Here is an 18,779-nt window from a genome sequence, read left to right as displayed (position 1 = left end):
GCTATCCTACAGCTACAAATGAAGAGGCTGCCCAGAGAGGGATGTCCACAGAGCCCCAGACAGGCCAGTCTCCAGCTATTCAAGTGTTCTCAGCCTGGGCACCAGACATGTGGGTGGAGAAGCTGTTACAGTGATCAGCATCTGCCTGTGGCCATGGAAAGAACCCAAGCAAAAGCTTTCCAAGTGGTTCCAGTCTATTGTTGTTGTTGCTAAGTCGTGTCTGAGTCTTTGCGACCCCATGGACTGCAACACACCAGACCTCCCTGTCCCTCACTATCTCCCAGAGTTTGTTCAAGTTCATGTCCATTGAATTGGTGATGATGATGTCTATTGAATCCAGTCAATGTCAGATCCATTAATTACATAATTACAATTTTACTTTAAGCCACTCTTTTGGAATGATTTGTGATATAATAGTAACTGGAAAATATTTTTGGCTATGCATGTAATGTTAATAAATTTGTGCAGAGCTGTGTGCAGTTTTAGACGCAAGAAAATCCATTTACCCATCATTTCGTCAGTTATTACACCAATACTAACCACTTTTGTTCTCAGTTATCTCATACCTTTTGCTCCTCATTTTCTTGGTACTATGGAGAGCTTTTCTTGATTTTTCTCCTGGGCTGCTCTGTGCCCAGCCACGTATAGTCTCGAATTCCACATAACCTCAGAGCATGCTTTGAGTTTTCATAGTGAGTTGCAGTTTTATTTTCCTGCCTGAACTCATTGGCAGAAGACCATTCATGCTTTATTATTCACTCAATGCCTGGGAGACCTGGAATTGACCTTCCAAATCCATTACTAGATTCTTGAGGTGAATTAGATAAATCTGTTTTCAGTTTATATTGATTAAGGAGAAGCAATGGAACGATATTTAAAACTTAGCCCAAAGTAAAACTTGCCTTCCTATTTCTTACCCTACAATATATTTCTGCAGTTTTTGAGAATTTCTTGAAGGTGGGTAGTACTGTCTCATTAATAACAGTTGAAGACTTAACACTTCTCCTGCTTTAGCTGAGAACTTACTGTATGGCTTCCCTGGTGTCTCAGTGGTAAAGAACCTGCCTGCAGTGCAGGAGACTTGGATTCAATCCCTGGGTTGGGAAGATCCCCTGGAGAGGGAATGGCAGTTAATCCCAATATTTTTGCCTGGGAAATCCCATGGACAGAGGACCCTGGTGGGCCATGGGGTCACAAAGAGTCGGACATGACAGAGCAACTAACATGCTTTACTGTGTGATGTGGAGAGGATATGAATGATGTCATATTTTATTAGCAGTTTATTTTGAGTATTCTGCTATGCCTTTCTTCAGTCTACAATTTGATAAATCATACATAGGAAGACTGGGGGCTTAGGATATTTTAATATCATCATGAAACAAAATAATAAAAATTATAGAATTAAAAGAGATGTAAAGGAATGTCTAGTCCAGTCCTAACATTTTTAAAGATGTGGCATCATAAATCCAGAGAAACCAAATTAGCTGGTTGCAGAGCCAGAATTAGAAAATTCATTTATCTGAGTGTGTCCAAGCAGCTCTCCTGTGAGGTGGGTGAGAACTCTGGGTGTGCTCATGGCTCTGATTAGGCTGCAGAACTCAACAAGAGAAATTCAACTTTATAAAGGTTTTTTATAGGGTTCTCAAGAGAAGCCATGACATAATTGGCTGTCTAGAAAAAAGTGAATCTTTGAATTTTTTTCCCAAAATTTTAATTTATTTTAACTGTGCTGGTTCTTCACTGCAGCCCACAGCCTTCTCTAGCTCTGGTACATGGGGTTGGTTGCCCCTCAGCCATAGGTATACATATATTTCCTCCCTTTTGAAACTCCCTCCTATCTCCCTCCCCACCCCACTCCTCTAGGTTGATACAGAGCCCCTGTTTGAGTTTCCTGAGCCATACAGCAAATTCCTGTTGGCTATCTATTTTACATATGGTAATGTAAGTTTCCATGTTACTCTTTCAATACATCTCACCCTCTCTTCCCCTCTCCCCATATCCATAAGTCTATTATCTATATCTGTTTCTCCACTGTTGCCCTGTAAATAAATTCTTCAGTATCATTTTTTGGAATCTGAATATATGTGTTAGAATACAGTAATTATCTTTCTCTTTTTGACTTATTTCACCAATATCTCATTTTGAGTAAACAGTATGTTCTAGTATATGGAGATGTTTGTTATCAGAAAAAAAAAAAAAATCAATCTTGGGCCCTATTTGCTCTTGCAAAATTAAAAGTATAGCATACACATGTAACATATATGTGAATACATACATATTTGTCTTAGGGGTTGCTTTATCTTATGAGATTGTCTCTGTGCTACACTGCTATTTGCAACAGATTCCATTTTGAGAGATCCTTTTCAGGTCTAACCATACTTGAGTTTATCTTATGTATTTCATGTTTCATATTAATGACTTATTTTATTCTTGATAGGTTGTGTCTCTGTATTCTTGGTTTGGGCTGCTATTACAAATTACCATAGATTGGATGGATAAGCAGCAAACATGTCACTCGGTTCTAGATGTGGGAAGTTCAAGATCAAGGTGCAGGCAGATCCAGTGTCTAGCAGGGGCTCACTTGCTGGCTTATTTTCTCATATCCTCACTTGGTGATGGGGAAGCAAGCTTTTTTCTATCTCTTTTTAACTAATCCCATCAAGAGCGCTCCACCCTCATGACCTAATCACCCCCCAAAACCCTCCATCTTCAAAAACCATCCCTCAGAGAGAAGAGTTTCAGTATATAAATTTGTGGAGGATAAAGACATTCAGTCCATAGCAAGTATCTTTTTTATTTTTCTTAAAAAAAAATAAATAAAATCTTTTAGCACTTTGGACTACAGTAGTTCCCTACATATAAACCTTCAAGTCTTGAACTTTCAAAGAATTGAACCTGCATGTCTTAGTCTTGCGTGTCCAGTCATATAAATTAGTTCTCATGTCTGGCGTATATTGTCCCTGTGTGCATCCTCTACAAGTGGTTGTGCTTTTCCTCCCTTCCTCCTTTTTTCTGCCTTCCATTTCCTCCCTTCTTCCTGCTCGTAGAGTCTTCCTTTCATCTTGTCTTGTGACCTTGTCCACAATCAAAGCCATCAATGGCCAACCAAGTCCTTCTCATGTTATGTGACTGACACTTTCTGCCTTTCTGTTCTGCATTTTGGGGAAGGAAATGGCAACCCACTCCAGTATTCTTGCCTGGGAAATTCCATGGACAGAGGAGCCTGGTGGGCTATAGTTCCTAGGGTGGCAAACAGTGGGACATGACTGAGTACACTATGCACATTCTACATTTTAGGACTCTTGTGATTACATTGGATCCACTGAGTTAGTTCAGGACAAACTACATGTTTTAAGGTCTGGTGGTTAGCAACTTTAACTCCCTCTGCACCTTTCATTCCCATTTGCCATGTAATGTAATATATCTATAGGTTTCAGGAATTATTAGGCTGTGGACCTCTTTGGAAGGCCATTCTGCCTATTATACTAGGCTGTGCTGATGGCTCTGGGGATTCTTTTACCTGCCCTGGTTTCCAACAGTGTGCTTGGATCTCATGATCCTTCTCTTAGGGAGTAAGGCTGTGCCTGTTGCTTTCAGCCTGGAGACCAGAAAGCTGAGATCTTAACACCCCTAGCTATTTTGGACATTTGTTCTATTTCGGATTCAGAGAGCTACTTTTTTTTTGAACTTTTTATTTTTAACAATGTTTAACAATGATTAACAATGTTGTGATAGTTTCAAGTGAACAGCAAAGGGACTTAGCCATTGATGTACATATACATGTATCTGTTCTCCCCACAACCCTTCTCCCATCCAGGCTGCCACATAACACTGAGCAGAGAGTTCATGTCCTCTACAGTAGGTCCTTGTTGTTTATCTGTTTTAAATATAACACTATGTACATGGCCATGCAAAACTCCCTAACTATCCTTTCCTGCCAGAAACCATAACTTCATTTTTTGTCTGTGAGTCAGCTGTTTATTTTATATTATTTTTCTTATGTATCTTGGTGATTTTCTATTTTTCTTTTTGAACTTTCTTAAGAATCTGGAGCAGTGAGGATTATGAAATATGAATCTATCTTATCATCTTGATATGGAGGTTCTCTAAATTCTAATAGTAGCTCAGTATGGAGCACACAGATGTATCCTTAGAAAAATTTAAAATACTTGGCCAGTTGTCATACAGGACAAATGAGTGTTGTACTGGTTTGTAAAAGTGTTAGTTGCTCAGTCATGTCCGACTCTTTGTGACCCCATGGACCCACCAGGTTTCTCTGTCCATGGGATTCTCCAAGCAAGAATACTGGAGTGGGTTGCAAGTTCCTTCTTCGGGGGTCTTCCCAACCCAGGCATCAAACCTGGTCTCCCACATTGCAGGCAGATTCTTAGTTACTGTCTGAGCCAACACAATGTAACATGAACCATGGGTCTTAAAACAAGAGAACTTGTTATGTCACAGTTCTTGAGGCCAGAGTCTTAAATAAAGGTGTCAGCAAGGCCACACTCCCTTGGAGATTCTAGGAGAGGAGCCTGCCTGCTTCTTCCAGCTGGGTGACTCTTGGCTTTCCTTGTCTTGAGGCAGCATTACTCAGATGTCTGCTTCTGTCTTTATGTAGCCTTCCTCTCTCGGTGTGTCTCCTAAGTATCACTGGGTCCACATCTCCCTCTCCTTTCTCTTCTAAGGACACCAGTCACTGAATTTAGGACCCATCCTATTCCAACATGTGCGTGCATGCTCAGTTGCTAAGTCATGTCTGACTCTTTGCAACTCCGTGGACTGTAGCCCATGATGCTCCTGTGTCTACAGAATTCTCCAGGCAAGAGTGCTGGAGTAGGTTGCCATTTCCTTCTCCAGGGGATCTTCCTGACCAAGAGGTCTAACCCAGGTCTCCTGCATAGGAAGGCGTATTCTTTACCACTGAGCCACAGGGAAGCCCTCATCCAATATTTGCCTTAATTTGGTTATATCTGTAAGACCCTATTTCCAAACAAGATCACATTCACAGGTACCAGGGATTAGGAATTGAAAGCATCTTTTCGGGGGAGAGGACGTAATTCAACCCACAACAGATGTATTCTTAAATGTATTCCCCGTGTATTTGTTTTACTTTCCCACTTAAAGTTGCCATTCACCCTATAGGGATTGAGTCAATTATGCCTTCCCTGTGTCCCTCTCCCCAAATCCGTGTTTCCTAGAGAGTAACTGCTCAATAAACGCCTGCTGACTGACCCAGGTGACTTTTGGCCATAACACTCCAACCCTTACAGGATCTGCTGAAGCCAGAGGGAAAGTGGACTTACCAGTGTTTTCCAAAAGCAGCTGTGCTTATAAATTCATATTGCAATGAGGTATTGTCTCAGAGGGAGCCTTTGTGGCATGCAGCGTGAAATAAAGGAAAAACACAGAACTAGAAGACGTTCGGAAATTAAACAGAGTTGGCCATACATTTGAAGAGTGGGAAAGGCATTTTCAAGCATGTCATTAAAGGTGAACACCAAAAAGAAACATCTCAATAGATCTGATTGCCTTTTTATGCTCAGTGTGTCAAAGAAGATTATTTCCGGAGTTAAAAGGAAAGGACAAGGCGGGGAGGCAAAAGCAGCCAGAACTGATGTCTCCTCAGCTCCGAGAGATGCAGTGGAAATTTTCTCAATAGAGGACCATCGATCAGTACTGCTATAGCGTGAAGGATGGTCATTTTTAGTTAAATAAGACATGATTCTTCTATCTGATCTGGTAAAAGTAAACTAACAATGCTTTTTTAGCGATTGCAAATTTTATCTTATCTTTTAAAACCATGACTGTTTGAAAATCAAGATTGTATTTCTAAAAATGTTATACGTGATGTGTATAAAACCAAATTACATTGAATTTTAATTAATGTAAGGTAAAACAATAAATATTCTTTTGGGAGTAGAGAGATTAAATTAGATTTAAAAAGCAAGTTAAGCTATTTGATACAAGTCCACTTCTCCATGTTTGTAGAGCTTCTTTTCTTTCAAACAAAGTTGGCAAGTAATTTTTAATTTTAACTCAATTTATGAGGTGTTTCATTTTGGCTTCAGGTGCAGAGAAACTCATGATCCCAATGGAAAATGTCTCAGCCACCTGCCTGCTTTCTCTCCCCATCCTGCTTTTCTTTTGCCCCAAAACCTCATCCAGCCACTTCTTACATTGCCACTGCCACACTTTTAAAGAAGAGGTGCTCAGTGCCAGCTCTGAGGTCTCCTGCAGCCAGAGCAGGCATTGGGATGCTCTAGTGATGATCCCATCCCATTCTTTTTATGAGGGTTCAGCTTCAGTATCTGTAGGGGGAAAGATGTCTCATTGAGCCAGGCATCCCTCATGGTGCTGAGATGCTTGTCCTGCTTCTTCCCTCACCCCCATTCTGGGAGCTTCTCCATTCATCATCAGGTGGCTCTCAGTCCCTGATGATGGTCTCATAGGGCAGGTACCAGATCTGAGCGCAAGACCGCGGTCAAGGCCTCCCCACTACACAGAGCCTCTGACCACAAGGCCAGGCCTCCCCACTACCCAGAGCCACTGAGGACACTCTGGCTAGGACCAGCCTCCACTTTCCTCAGGAGCAGTTCCCAGAATACCAGAGAGGGTGGGGAGCAATCCTGAAGCATGTAGTTGTAAGCATGTTGTATGCATCCTGAAACTCAGTGATGAACAAAAATGTTACCATTCACCTTAATGTCCACTCATCAATGGCTACTTTGTGTTTGCCCCTGGGTTATCCTTTTTTTTAAGGGAAAAATCCAGAACCTTGAGTTTCAAACAGAAATCAGAACAGACTGTAGGAATCCCCCTGGCCCAGGAAGCAGGAGCGGTCATTTGTATTTCGAAGGAGGGTCAGAGGAAACTCCTGGAGATAGTCTGATTTTCAGCTACACCCCCCAAGTCCTGTTATGGGGTGTATGTGCAGGGTATTTCAGTCATTTCTGTGTATGGGAATCGAGTATGGGTTTAGTGAACATACAGGCAGCCTGGTTTCAACACCAGTGATTTTGACTCTGTCTGGAACATGCTCAGGAATCTGCATTTATCTCATAAGGCAGGTGTGATTGCTATATTTCACTGAGGCTTAGGGAGATTCATTTATTTGTGTGTGTGTGTGTGTGTGTGTGTGTGTGCGCACGCTAAGTAGCTTCAGTCATGTCCAGTTCTTTGCAACCCCATGGACTGTAGCTCTCCAGGCAAGAATACTGGAGTGGGTTGCCATGCCCATCTCCAGGGGATCTTCCCGACCCAGGGATCAAACCCACGTCTCTTGCATCTGCTGCACTGGCAGGCAGATTCTTTACCACTAGTGCCACCTGGGAAGCTCTCATTATTTCCCTAAAATTCCCTACGTGTTGAGGGATGAATATTCATTGGAAGGACTGATGCTGAAGCTGAAGCTTCAATACCTTGGCCACCTGATGTGAAAAGCCAGCTCATGAAGAAGACCCTGAAGCTGGGAAAGACTGAGCACAGGAGGAGAAGGGGACGACAGAGAATGAGATGGTTAGATGGCATCACTGGCTCAATGAACTTGAGTTTGCGCAAACTCCAGGAGATGGTGAAAGATGGGGAAACCTGGCATGCAGCAGTCCATGGGGTTGCAGAGTCGGACGTGACTGAATGAACAATAACAAGAACCAAGGTTTCCCTCCAGTTCTGATGGCAAAGCCTGATGGCAAAGCTTATTAACCTCTCCATGAAACTCCCTTGGTGCACACAGCCCGCCTTCATTAATCCAGAAAGCAGACGTGGTGTAATAAAGGGCTGATTTTGCTGAGCCTGGAGCCTGTGCACACAGACGTGACCCTCACACGACCCTGAGCTTGAGGGGTGTGAGAGGCTCTGAGGTGACAAGCAGCTGGGCCCCAGAAGGAGGAAACAGAGCTACTGCCTCTTTGGAAAGCTGAACAGAATCCACAGAAGTAAGTTGTTGGTGACCGTCACTGGTCTAGATGCAGTAATACTACTTGGATGCAATTTAACAAACCTGATGGGTCATTGCAGTTTCTGAAAATCAAAAATAGACTTGGAGGTCAGTGATTGGTCCCTGTTGTTGCACAGTAACCTCCTGTTCAGAACTGCCAAGCCCTGGGCTCACTTAATCTGACCCTCCTTGTGAAGTATGTGGGCCTCAATTAGGGAGCCCGCCCTTGCCTGGCCTGTAGTCCAGGAGACAGGGCCTGGTTTGCCTCTCAGGGGTGTGGAGGAAGACACACCTTGTGTTTTCAAGTAATGGTTGCTGGAGCACCCCTTTAAAAACATTTATTTATGTGTTTGGCTGCACCAGGTCTTTAATTGTGGCACTCGGAATCTTTAGTTGTGCCGTATGGGATCTAGTTCCCTGATGAGGGATCGAATCTAGGCCCCCTGCATTGGAAGCTCAGAGTCTTAGCCACTGGACTGCCTGGGAAGCCCCTAGAGTACACTTTAAAACTCGAATGTGCTCATTTTAATTTGCCTGGTGAGTCTCCGAATCTCTGACAGGTAGATGGAGGCTGAAGGTTTGAAGCTGGAAGTGCCCTGTGCTCTGATGACCCCTCAGTCGCATGGTTCATGACCTGGCTGACAATATGTCGGCCCAGTTTAATGTCTGAAGCTTCAACACGTTGTGCTTATTCAAGAATTATTTCTAACAGGTATCAGGTACTGCTATAGCTGAGTCACTTAAGTAAATGTAGAATGTTATTTCACCTCTTCTCAGTCACAAGGTTTGGAAGTGACAAGGAACCTTCTGTAGGGCATAGAAAAATGGTGAAAGACAAAGGCTGTGGTAGGGAGAGACACAGCAGAACATGGGTGAGCAGGCACATGAAAAAGAGTCTACACAAAGAGACTGTTGGATGTGTGGAGAGAGAGCTTGTAGTGATGGATGCCCGGCCAGGGAGCTGGCACGGGGCCGGCCCGGGACGAGGGCCCAGGTGCAAAAGCCTGTTGCGCGTGTTGATTAACGGCTCGAGTCTTACGAATGAGGACGTCGTGTTGTTCTAGTTCCGGGAAACCCACCGAAAGGATTGTTTTAAATGTGCAGCAACAACAGAAAGTGCAGTAATTAATCCTTCTCCAGTCACTCCGCTGCGGGCCTGTGGGGTGAGCAGGCAGTCCCGCTCCATCTGGCGCCATGCAGGCCGTCTCGGGGTAACTTGCGGCTGAGACCGAGAACCCGGCTTCCTTCTGAACTGCCCTGCTTTCTCGAGCTTGTCTGCTTTCTTTACAAAGGCAGCATTCTGTTCACTTGTGATCACACAGACTGAGGGCACAGAAGCAAATTAGGGTATCTGTTTAGAGTTTTAAATCTTTATCTTTTTATTTGGGATTGAAGCTGATGAATAGTAAACCAATTAGTTAAAAAACCCCAAATGTCTAAATATCAGTAACTGTGTTTAGCAGCTTCTCTACAAAGAATAGTATTAGAAAACACTTTCATTGAAATACGAACTTTAATTACAATATGAGATAGTTACGGAGAAATGCTGTTTTTGCTACTTGGAAAAAATTGAGTTGGTGTATTTCTATGAATGGTAGGATTTGATATGCACCTTTAATTGATGAAGATGATCGATAGGCATAATTAATAGTGAGGGATAATATTAGGTGTGTTTTTGAAAGTGTTAGCTGCCAGATCACATATAAAAATGGGGAAGCAGTAAAGCCTCAGAGAGTGAGCTTTCATTTGGAATCAAAATGCCTATGTTCAGGTCCAAGTTTTGCCATGGTCAGCTACTTGAAGTTAACCAATCAGAGTCTAGTTTTTTTTTTTTTTTTTTTTTTAATCCTGAATTGCTAGTATCACATCAGGTCCTGGGGGTCTAATTCTGAAGAGAAGCACACACAATCCTTGCCTATCATGGAGTTTACAGTGTGGCGGGGCAGAAGGAAAAATATAACCATGTAATGTAATGTATGACTGTAAAATTACAGCTGTTTTGTAATCACAATCTGTGTTTTGAATTCTGAAAATCAGGAAATTAAAGGCCATTTTAAATCTGTCTTTGGACATTGGCATTATTTCCTTAGAGGCATGCTTTATTAAAGAGGACTTCTAAAGAACATACTTAAAATTGATATGAGGATAATGACTTAAAAATCATAGAGACAGTCTTGCCTTTATTTCTGTCTTTTTCCTCTTTGCTTCAAATAAATACCACGAATTAGTAGCTAGGTGAGCATTTTTATTACAGATACTCAAGACCAGGCAGCCTGTCTTGTACTCAGATAATAACAGAATAGGTCCCACCATCCCTTATCCTGTGAATTGTAAAGTAAAAAGGCCCAGTGGTGAACAGAGAAGGCAGGTGGGGCTAGCCCCATGGTCCTGGCATTGAGGAGTGCCCTCTGCAGTGGCTGTTTTCAGATAGTCCACTGGGCTGGCCAGGCTGCTGTGGGATTGCGGCCCAAGGTTCTTGAGACACCACCTCTGGGCATGGATCAAGACCAAGGCAGATCTCACTGCTGAGTTCTTTTTCCAGATGAGCCAAGTGTTTCAACAGAGAAGTTGGGACCATGCAGAACAAAGGACTATAAAATGAAGATCTGTTTATGTTTTGGTGATTTACACAGTCTCTTTTCCCCTCCTGTTACTGCTGCTGTTTTTAGAGATCTTATGTTGGGTGGTTTGCCAGGCAGTGTTTCACCTTTATTATATAACTGATTACTTTCCCCCTGTTCAGAGCACTCTTTTTCCCTTTCATCATCATCACCAAGACAGTAAAGTACATTTGATTTAGTATCTTTATTAGGATGGTCTGACAACCATTATTTCCCCTCAGCTCTGTGATGAGGCAGCGTCGCCACCACACATGCCAGCTCCAGCTATGTGCGTTTCCATGACTCTTCTCTATAGGCAGGACCCTGTCACCAATCAAGTAGGAATTGATTTTATTCGTTTTGTTACCTGGCAAATAATCTCCCTTCCACACTTCATAATAGTCTCACGTCATTTCTTACAAATACAAACAGATGACTAATTCAGCCACATTACTGGCTCATTACTGGAACATGGAAATAAACATTTTTTGAAATGTGATGGCAAGAAAGAAAGTTCTAAGGAGCGCCCTTATCTGAAAGGAACCAACTGCAAAATCATGGCCAGCCACATGTAGGAAAAAAATCCAGTATTTGCCCGAACCAGTTGGATGAATAATAAGGCATGCCCAAGGACTCTTCTGTTATTCTTTTTTGTTTATTTGTTTTCTTTTTTGTTTTCTGGTCTCATTTAAAAACATTCTTCATAGTTTATTTTGGGGACTGTATTTTAATATTTCAAGTAATCTCCAGTGTCATGCATTTTTACCTGAATTCGTTTAAACTATCTGCTGCGAAAAAGCAGGCAGGGCAGTGGGATGTTTCTGGTTATAATGTAACTGGTTTACCTTTAAAAGTCTTTATCCTCTTTCTTTAAAGAAGTAGGAGAGTGTCTCAGTAGTTTGTAGGAAATTGCATTGCTCAGTTAGACAGTTATTTTTTTTTTTTCTCTCCAGCAAAGCTTTGAATGTAATAGTCATTCAGGTCACTCAGTCTTATCTTTTCTCACCTTTGGCTCCTGATAGAAGCTTCCCATACACATGGATGAGCATCCTAGGGAAGAAGCAGAGTGAGCCGCCGGGGAGTCAGTGCATGGACAACTCTAGAAGTTTCTATGGGGAAGAAACCTTGGCAAGGACTTTGGAATCACACCACTTGAATATATTCAAGGTGAAGCCTCTCTTTCTTTTTTTTTTTTTTTCCTTAGGCTACTTTTCTTATTTTTGCATAAAGAAGAGCAAGGGAAAGAATATTTTTCTTTGTCTCTGCTTCATGACTTTTCCTACAATGACTAAAGTTTTAGCATTTATTAGTGCTTATTATTATTATAATGTCTGCTCCAAAACTAAGCCTACAGATAAAATGAGGTCCTTTTGAAAACTACAACAATATAACTTACAGAAGAAAGCACAGGAGAATATTTTCATGACCTTGGGGTAGGTAAAAATCTTCTTCAACAGGACACAAAAAGCAGTAGCTTTAAAGAAAAAAGTTGATCAGTTGAAGTACATTAAGAACTTTTGTTCATCAGAAAACATCTGTGAGAAAGTGAAAAGGCAAACTACAGCATAGAAGTCTTTTGCAATACCTTTATCTGCTAAAGGGCCTCTTTTCAAACTATAAAAAAGATTTGTACAAAACAGTAAGAAAAAAAAGAGCCCTTAAAAGTGTGCAAGAAACTTAAGTGTGCAGTTTATAAAATAGCCTATTTAAACATGAGAATGGGTTCAATATTTTTCATTCAGTGAGGAAATAGTCAATCAGTAAAAGCATAACATGATAGAATTACGTGCTCACAAGGATGACTAAAATGAAAAAGACTGAACATTTTCAGGTGTTGCTAAGGAAATGGAGCAGAGAAAATTCTCTTAACACTTCTTGGGGAAGGGTACAGTCTCTCTGGAAAATCATTTAATGATATCTGTTAGAGATAAGGAGAAGATGAGCACGTGTCCTTCTACTCCACCATCTTTAAGCGGTTTTGGATAGGAACCTATGGAGATGTCTGAATTTGCCAGGGGTGATAGATTTGCTGGGGGCGTTGGATCATTGAAAAGGCAAGAGAGTTCCAGAAAACATCTATTTCTGCTTTATTGACTATGCCAAAGCCTTTGACTGTGTGGATCACAACAAACTGTGGAAAATTATTCAAGAGATGGGAATACCAGATCTTACTTGCCTCCTGAGAACTCTGTATGCAGGTCAAGAAGCAACAGTTAGAACTGGACATGACACAACAGACTGGTTCCAAACTGGGAAAGGAGTAGGTCAAGGCTATATATTGTCACCCTGCTTATTTAACTTCTATGCAGAGTACATCATGAGAAATTGTGGGCTGGATGAAGCACAAGCTGGAGTCAAGATTGGCATGAGAAATAACAATAACCTCAGATATGCAGATGATACCACCATTATGGCACAAAGCAAAGAAGAACTAAAGAGCTTCTTGATGAAAGTGAAAGTGGAGAGTGAAAAAGCAGCCTTAAAACTCAACATTCAGAAAACTATGATCATGGCATCCTATCCCATCCCTTCATGGCAAATGGATGGTGAAACAGTGGAAATAGTGACAGATTTTATTTTGGGGGGCTCTGAAATCACTGCAGGTGGTGACTGCAGCCATGAAATTAAAAAACACTTGCTCCTTGGCAGGAAAGCTATGACCAACCTAGACAGCTTATTAGAAAGCAGAGACATTACTTTGCCACCAAAGGTCTGTCTAGTCAAGGCTATGGTTATTCCAGGAGTCATGTATGGATGTGAAAGTTGGACTGTAAAGAAAGCTGTGTGCCAAAGAATTGATGCTTTTGAACTGTAGAGTTGGCGAAGACTCTTGAGAGTCCCTTGGACTGCAAGGAGATCCAACCAGTCAACCCTAAAGGAAATCAGTCCTGAACATTCATTGGGAGGACTTATGCTGAAGCTGAAACTCCAGTACTTTGGCCACGTGATGGGAAAAACTGATTCACTGGAAAAGACCCTAATTCTTAGAAACATTGAAGGCAGGAGGAGAAGGGGACAACAGAGGATGAGATGGTTAGATGGCATCACTGACTTAATGGACATGAGTTGAGTAAGCGCCCAGAGTTGGTAATGGAGAGGGAAGCCTGGTGTGCTGCAGTCCATGGGGTCACAAAGAGTTGGACACAACTGAGCGACTGAACTGAACTGAATTGATTAGAGATAAGTGGGCTACACTGGTGGCTCAGTGTTAGTGACTGTGCATGCCAGTGCAGGACCCAGGTGTGATCCCTGGGTCAGGAAGATCCCCTGAAGAAGGAAATACCAACACACTCCAGTATTGTTGCTTGAGAAATCCCATGGATAGAGGAGCATGGCAGGCTATAGTCTGTGGGGTCACAAAAGAGTCGGACATGAGTTAGCAGCTAAACAACAAAAACAATTAGAGATTAATATTTACATAATGCCCAATATTTCTACTCCAGAAATGTATACACATCTTCACTCAAAGACATGTAAGAATGTTTGTTGAAGCACTGTTTAGGATAGCTCCAAACTGAAAATGACCTAAACGTCTCTCAGTACTATAGTGGGTAATTGCAATATATTGTTATTCAGTGGGGTATCATGCAGCAATGAAAAAGACCAAACTTCTGTGTTACAACGTGGTTTACTTTCATATACATTGCAGCGAGTGAGAGAAGTCAGACATAAAGGAATATGTAATTGTACAATTCCATTTATATGAAGTCCAAAATTAGGCAGACCTGATCCATTATGTGATAAGTCAAGATAGTGAATACTCTTGGTTGAGTAGTGACTAGAAGAGTCCAAGGGGGTATGAAATTGTGGATTCTAAAAAGTTATAAGGGGGGAAAGATATCTCAAAAACAAAAATTCTAACATTTTGAAAGCTACATTGACATAATAGGAAGAATATGTCAGCTGGCATGTTTTTATTTTTGAAAAGCTAATTAAGACTTTTTTTTTTAATGAGAAAGAGGAAACAGAAAGAGGTGTTTAATGATATATTTGCTTACAGTTTTCCCAAAAATTATTTAACTGGTGACCTAAGAAAAACATCTGGATTTGAAGCAAGATACCCTCAGTCTCTCAAATTCTGTACTTTCTTGTTCCTGACTGTGAGCCCAGCAGATTTATTGCTTTCCAAAATTTAGATTTGTCAAGAGTTTCTTCTAAGGCTTCAGAACATTGTTTGTTTTCTGCACAGAGTGCCATTTTGCCAGCATGCCACTGGACAGATCTCAAGATGTTTCTAGCAAAATTGTGGGGCTGTAGTTATGGATTGCTTGCTGTGGGGCAGAAGGAAGAGACTAGTCATTCAGGTGGGTGGAGTCATCACATACCATGACAGAATACAGGAAGGGACGGGAGGGCTTTGGAGTTGCATGAGTGTGGTGTTAGATATACTGGGTGCCTGTTTTTTCAAGTGGGTTGAAAAGTATGTTTGGAACCTCTAAAGAGTGATCTGGGTTTGTGTTGCAGGTAGAGAATAATCAGTAAGTAGATAAGTATGACTAGACATGAGAAGATAATTTATAGTTTACATCTCCAAATTTTAGTTTTCAAAACACTTTTTTGTGGTTGAGGGTAAACCATATATTAGTAGATTTGGTCTCCTGGCCTCCAAGCTTCACAGACTGTAGATGAAAAGCTGAATTTTCATTTACCATGATGATAGGTGATTTGTCTTAGAAATGCCTTAAATAATGTCTTTTTGTTATACAAAATATAAAGGAACCAATAATTTGCTGGATTTATAGTTAACTTCATTAGGCAGAATGAAACAACTGACCTTAATTATATATGCTATTTTTTTAGTAAAAATTGTTGCCTTTTAATGAAGATAAAGAACAGATGAGGAATTGGAAAGATAAGGTAAATATATGTTCATTTTAATATACAAAAATGAAAGGAGACTATATTATATTTTAGGTGTTTGGGTATATTTAAAGAACATTTTAAATTTGCTGATAGGAAAATGAAGTTAAAAATTAAAATTAGAATTTGTGGACTCAGAGTGAAAGCCAAAATACATGAACTTCTTGAATGCATACCTGACCATTTACATTTGATAATTCAGTGATTCCAATATGTTCACCACAAATCGAATTTCTGATAGTGGTCTCCTGCTGGAAGCAGTGTCCGTTGACCCTGTTCTTCTTTGTCTCCTCCTATCCTCATGGGGTCTCTTGGCTGGTTTATTTGGTGACAGGTCATTTTTCATGCTTCAGTGGTTTAGACAAATGCTTAATGATACACTTTCTTTTGCTTTTGATAACAAGTTTATTACTCTCCTCACAATCCTCCTCACGTGCTTGTGCTTAGTCGTGTCCGACTCTTTTGCAGCTACCCCAAGGACTGTAGCCCCCCAGGCTCCTCTGTCCATGGGATTCTCCAGGCAAGAATATAGGAGTGGGTTGCCATTTCCCCCTCCAGGGGCTCTTCCTGACTCAAAGACTGAATTTTCCTCTCCTGTATTGGCAGGCAGATTCCTTACCACTGGCACCACCTGGGAAGCCCTATTATTATTCTGGGAAGGTGAAAATCTATAGTTTGTGTGTCGTAGGTACACAAAGGGTCTGCTGAAGTCTTGTTTTGTTTTTCCTTTTTTATTAATTAGTTTATTTTTAATTGGAGGATAATTGCTTTGAAATATTGTGTTGGTTTCAACATGAATCAGTATATCTATGTCCCTTCCCTTTTGAACCTCTCTCCTGCCTCCCACCCCATCCCACCCCTCTAGGTTGTCACAGAGCACTGAGTTTGAGCTCCCTGCATCTTACAGCAAATTCCCCCTCTTTGCCATAAATCACAGCAAGATCCTCTATGACCCATCTCCTAGAGTAATGGAAATAAAAACAAAAATAAACAAGTAGGACCTAATTAAACTTAACGACTTTTGCACTGCAAAGGAAACTATAACCAAGGTGAAAATAAAAGCCTCAGAATGGGAGAAAATATAGCAAATGAAACAACTGACAACGGATTAATCTCCAAAATGTACAAGCAGCTCATGCAGCTCAGTAACAGAAAAACAACCCAATCAAAAAGTGGGCAGATAACACTTTTAAAAAATTAACTTGAAGTCAAGGTGATAAGCCATAGAAGTGCAACTGCAAACACCAAAAATTCCCAGAATTAAAATTTTAGAAGCTATTTCACAGGAACCCCAGCTGAGTATCATGAGTATTATTTTTTATTGATTTCTATTGCTCTTGCTAGCAGTAGTTTAGTCGCTAAGTCATGTCTAACTCTTGCAACCCCATGGACTGTAGCCCACCAGGCTTCTCTGTTCATGGGATTCTCCAGGCAAAAATACTGGAGTGAATTGCCATTTCCTTCTCCAGGGGATCTTCCCAACCCAGGAATTAAACCCGGGTCTCCTGCACTGCAGGCAGATTCTTTACCAGCTGAGCTACGACTGCTCTTGCTAGATCTTCTTTTATATCTGCATTGAGATGCAGAGTATTTTTTGAGGTATCAGTTCAGTTCAGTTGCTCAGTCGTGTCCGACTCTTTGCTACCCCAAGAACTGCAGCACACCAGGCCTCCCTGTCCATCACCAACTCCCGGAGTCCACCCAAACCCATGTCCATTGAGTTGGTGATGCCTAATGTCATATTTTGCTTAAACTATTGCACAAGCATAATGTATTTCTGGTCATGATTGTGTTTTATGGTAGGGTCCATTCAACATTTGCTTTTTCAGAAAAGCTGTTTTTTCAGATGTCCCTTCTTTATGCTATATATTAGCAATTCATACAAAAACCATTACTGAACTGTTTTTGTTTTATAATTCTATAGCCCTAGAATGCTTTTGTGTATTCAGAATAGAATAATAGCAATTATAATGAAAAAAAGAAAATCTTGATCTGCAATCAAAAAGATTGTTAATTTCCTTCCTAAGTGACCAATTGATTTGAACCAGCCATTCAAATCTCAAGTCTTAGGAAAAAATGTGCAAAATGGCTGTGAGTCTTTAAAAAGAAAACTCTTTTAAAAAGAGCAGACTGTGATTGATTGCACATTGATATAAACATGCACGTGGGGCTAGTTCTGCAGCCTAGAGATGGAAAAATTCCTGTTGGAATCACAGAAAAATAGATGCATTTAAAGAGAGCCTGAGGCAGTGGAAGCAAGAGGATTGAGGATTGGGGAAACAGCCTGAATTGCATTATTTGAATGTTATTAGAAGCCTGTGTCCGGGATGCCCTTTTGAGCAGTTTGTTTTAAGGCAGTGTGGCCTGTGGGGTATGAGATAAAATCAGCAGGAGCTGGTGATGTGGTCCCAGCTGCGACCTCACAGAGCACGGAGTGGACTCAGATGTCTGCTTGTGGTCCCCAGAGTCGAGACAGAGGGAGACTGTTGAATGCGGGAGAGCACATACCCGAGGGGAGGCTCTGAGATCTGGCACCATTCTGTCACCCCTGAGCTGGCTGGATGTGGGCAGGTCACTTCTCCTTAGAAGGGTCATTAGAACGTGATCTGTAAGACGGCTTCCAGTTCTGACCTTCTAGAGCTGGTTATGAGTGGACACTTACCTGTGAGAAAGGGCTCTGTCAAACAAGATGTTCAAACAGATTCACAGGAGGATAGGACGTTAAATGACCACCCCCCCAAAAAAACACCCCTTCAGTTCTTGACCAAGGGCCGGCTGATAGACGGTGTGCAGCCCAGAGCAGCGCTAGGTGCCAGAGCTGGCTGCGTGTCGGTGGCACAGAGCTCCTCGCAGGTGAGGTCATGCGGCTGCAGTGAGGCTTGTTATGAGAAGGTGGATCCAAGGTGCTGTCGGAGTCAGGGAGAGATATCTGAGTGAGAGTGAGGGTAGGTGTTGCCCAGGTGAGGTCAGAGACAGAGGGAATTGTGTGTGGAGGTCCAGAGAGGAGAGACACTAGGTTTGAGGGCCAGACGTTGAAACATGGTTTAGCTGGAAATAGTGAAATGGTGGCAAGTTAGCGCAGAGGGTGAACACAGGCCAATCTTGGAAGACATGAGTGTTTGTCCTTCAGCCACAGGAATGGTAGGCAGGGGTGGGAGGGGCAGGCGTGTGGAGTTGAGGGCTGCAAGCCTGTGCCTGCGTCTGGCTCCTGTGCCTCTGTAGCCTCATTCTTGCTCCCCTATGTGGGAGAAGGGGGTTTCCTTTCTCCCTGAAGAGGTTTGGAGCGAATGCGAGTAGCTAGTGCCAGGCAGGTTTGAAGGGGTGGAGTCCAGTCACCTGGTACTCCCTATGGACTTCACCAGAAGCCTCCAGGCTGGCAGCCC

General features: G+C 41.9%; 1 long non-coding RNA gene across 2 annotated transcripts in view; it reads left to right on the top strand.

The window, feature by feature from the left end:
• LOC147352952 (uncharacterized) overlaps positions 1-18,779 on the top strand; it is a 223,634-nt gene that overhangs the window by 93,388 nt on the left and 111,467 nt on the right. For both annotated transcript variants that reach the window (XR_015145269.1, XR_015145270.1), the window contains exon 2: positions 11,559-11,703. This is a non-coding gene — a long non-coding RNA (uncharacterized LOC147352952). The remainder of the gene's footprint in view (positions 1-11,558; positions 11,704-18,779) is intronic.

This window comes from Bos grunniens, chromosome 18 (genome assembly GCF_055505025.1).
Source record: "Bos grunniens cultivar Pamir isolate PY7600 chromosome 18, Bosgru_T2T1.0, whole genome shotgun sequence".
NCBI classification, from domain to species: Eukaryota; Metazoa; Chordata; class Mammalia; order Artiodactyla; family Bovidae; genus Bos; species Bos grunniens.
The sequence above is the reverse complement of the archived record's forward strand: the minus strand, read 5'-3'. Positions and strand labels throughout refer to the sequence as shown.